A 3,043-nucleotide genomic window follows, 5' to 3' on the forward strand; every position below is an offset into this window, starting at 1 on the left:
TTTCCCTTTAATTTTAAGGATAAAGGACAATGTTATTTTTAAATTATGTCTCAAATGCAGTACTCTATAAATCTGATTTTCCTACAATGTGTTTATTACTGTCCACTAATCACACAGTACATGAGAATTCTTTACCTTTCCACATAAACGTATCTTGTTGAAATTACTTCCCCACAGAAATGGAGAAATAAATACCAATACAAGTCTCTGTTTTCACAGAAGAAAAAAAAAAGTAAGCTATTTTTCAGATCAAAACTGCAGCAGTGATTATGTGATTTAAAGTGATACAGACTGGTCCAAGACTTATCAAAGTTGAGGAGGAAACTGAAGACAAAAAAAGTCAAACTTTTTTTCCCCACAGTCCAAACTTAACTAAGGCCACTTTTGTGAAAAGATTGGGATTCTGACCTGGATCCAAAAGACACCACAAACACCCCCAGTCCTGGATACGCATCTGCCTGTCAAAATCTCCGTGTTATTCAGTTATGAAGGTGTCTTTATTCACAGTTTTCTAGAATAAAATATCTACAGATACCACATTCTCTCTGCCATACCACTGATGCTTTACTGATGGTATGCCTTAGCCCACAAACTGGAATTAGGTGTCTCCTAGGACCATCTCACCTCCCTCAGAAACAAGCCCTTCTCCCTTCACACAGGCCTCTCGTTAGCTGTGTCTTTCTGACTCTAAATGAAGCAACTACATTTTTAGAGCAGACACATCAACGAGATTACCATCATGTGATTATTAATTGGCAGAACACACCCAAATCTCTTAGAAAGCAGACAGACAACATCAGGCTAAACTTAGTTCCTCTTGCACAACTGCTTTCTGGTTTTACTGTATTTTTTTAAAAAAAAAACCCACAGCAACAGCCCCAGTTCTAAAATACAAGTTGCAGCTGAGGACCACTGAGGCATACTGTATCAAGAGGTTTTCCCTCTCCTTTGTTAGGTGGGATTTATGCAGCTCTTTGCCTTGGTTTTCTAGTAACCTTTGTTTTCTGACTAGAGCTTGGCTCAATAATTATTCTAGATTTTGTCACACTTTTGCTCCTTTAAAGCCATTTATGGGTATATCACTTGAAACAATGGAATCAAAATTCAAGGCAGAAAAATACCTTCCATGTAATCTGTACAGCTTCTCAGATAAGATAGTCATATTTCAGAAAGAGTTTTACTTTAAAGAAAGTTGGGTTGTAAATAGCTTCCTTTCTAATATTTTTAGGTAGGAGCTGCAATTCAAAGTTAGTGAGTTTCATTTCAATGCAACTATGAGTCAAAAAAAAAAAGATGAAAAAGAACACCTTAAAAATACTTCAGCTAATAAAACCTGTTTCTAGCCCAAGATTTTTTTAGAAGCTCACTACTAATCTTGTGAAAGAAAAGTGAGTTGTAATGTGTGTTTTTCAAAAATAGTAAAGTTAAGAACAACATCCCCCATATTACCACTAGTTCTTTGAGCTAGAATTCTCAGTGCTCATTGCACTGCCTTGAGAAGTCTGACAAGCCAGAAATACCTCCTTTGGAATTGTTTTATTTCTTTTAAATCAACTCATTAGTGAAAGGCAAATAAATGTAAAGGAGCATAGCAAGCTATAACATTGCATTTTTTTTCCAGCAGAGTAAATGTGGATTTGATTATTCAGATAAATATATTTTGTATATGAATAAAAACACACCTCAACATTCAAACGCATCCACAAGTAAAGTGTAATTTAATATGGGTTGTAATGAACTAGAAAAAAACCCCCTGCCTACTAAAAATTTAGGCCAAGAATATTTCAGGACAGAGTATTTACACCACTAGCTTTTCTCTTTTGTTGCTAGATGCATTAGACAGACACTACAGAAACTAGAATGAAAGTGCTTCTGGTTTTCCAGAGGTAATTTGCTCTTTGGCCCCCTTCCTCTGCAATATTTTTAGAATGAGGAAGGCAGATTAAATCACGAGTTGCAGTTCCTGCTTTACTTACTGTTTTATTTTCCTATTTCCCAGAGCACAACTGAGATGACAGAGCAATGACTTGAAGTAATTTAAAACCTTTTGTTACTGTTCCAATAAGTCTTTGTCTGAAAGGAGACGACCACATATGAAAAAGTTCATGCCCAGTATCTTGACCTTTCCAGTCAACTATATCATTCTTTCCAGGCCTATTTGTCTTAATTTGGGAAATTTGGGTAAAAAAACCTCAAACTCTCAAAATCAATAACCTACTTACAGCATTTTTCCACTGCACATTTTCAGTTTAAAAGAAAAACAGCCTAACTGCAGGAAACCCTACCATCATTTAACCATTCAAACTGAAGCAGTATTAAGAGAAGACGATGTGTGAAATCAGATGTTATTACTGACTCTGTCAAACTCCAACTTTTCTTCAGGTTCTTTTAAATCTTTGGGCTTCACAGGATGGCTGAAATTCAAAATAAGGTCACAAAGCAGTAGCTGGCTCTCCACTGAAAGACAAAGAGCAATGTAATGTCATGGTATTCATTGAATGGTGGATGCTGAATGGATGGCAATGTATATACAGCACTTTTTGAAGTTCATCTATTAACAGTTAGAAATTTGAAGACTTGCCTTGTTTTGTTTACTCCGGGATGGTTAAATAAAGTTTGGTGTTAGCATACAGGGAATGTTTCTATTAGGAGACTATTGTTATTCCTGCAAAGAAATGACTTTGACGAGGTAAACAGACCTTTCCCATGCTAAACCAGCATGATTCCATTTCTGTGTAACTACTGTTTCATTAATTTTTCAAAACAAAAGAGCAACTGTATTGTTTCATTAGATTAAAAACCGGTTGTACGACATAGAAAACCAAGCCATTCACAACTGCACACTTTTAAAAACTATGCCTAAACAGCTTCTTGTTTAGCTGGATGATTAACTCAGAATTACCATTAAGTTTCTTCAGCTCACTGGACATTTTCTCAGCATTTTTAATCACAGCATCAAGGTTAAACTGCTGATCAACAGAAGCATTTTTAAATGCCTGTATGAAACAGAAATTAAACATAGCTGGCAGTGTACATATGATTA

The sequence above is a fragment of the Merops nubicus genome, unplaced genomic scaffold (assembly GCF_000691845.1).
Source record: "Merops nubicus isolate BGI_N331 unplaced genomic scaffold, ASM69184v1 scaffold14392, whole genome shotgun sequence".
Taxonomy (NCBI): Eukaryota; Metazoa; Chordata; class Aves; order Coraciiformes; family Meropidae; genus Merops; species Merops nubicus.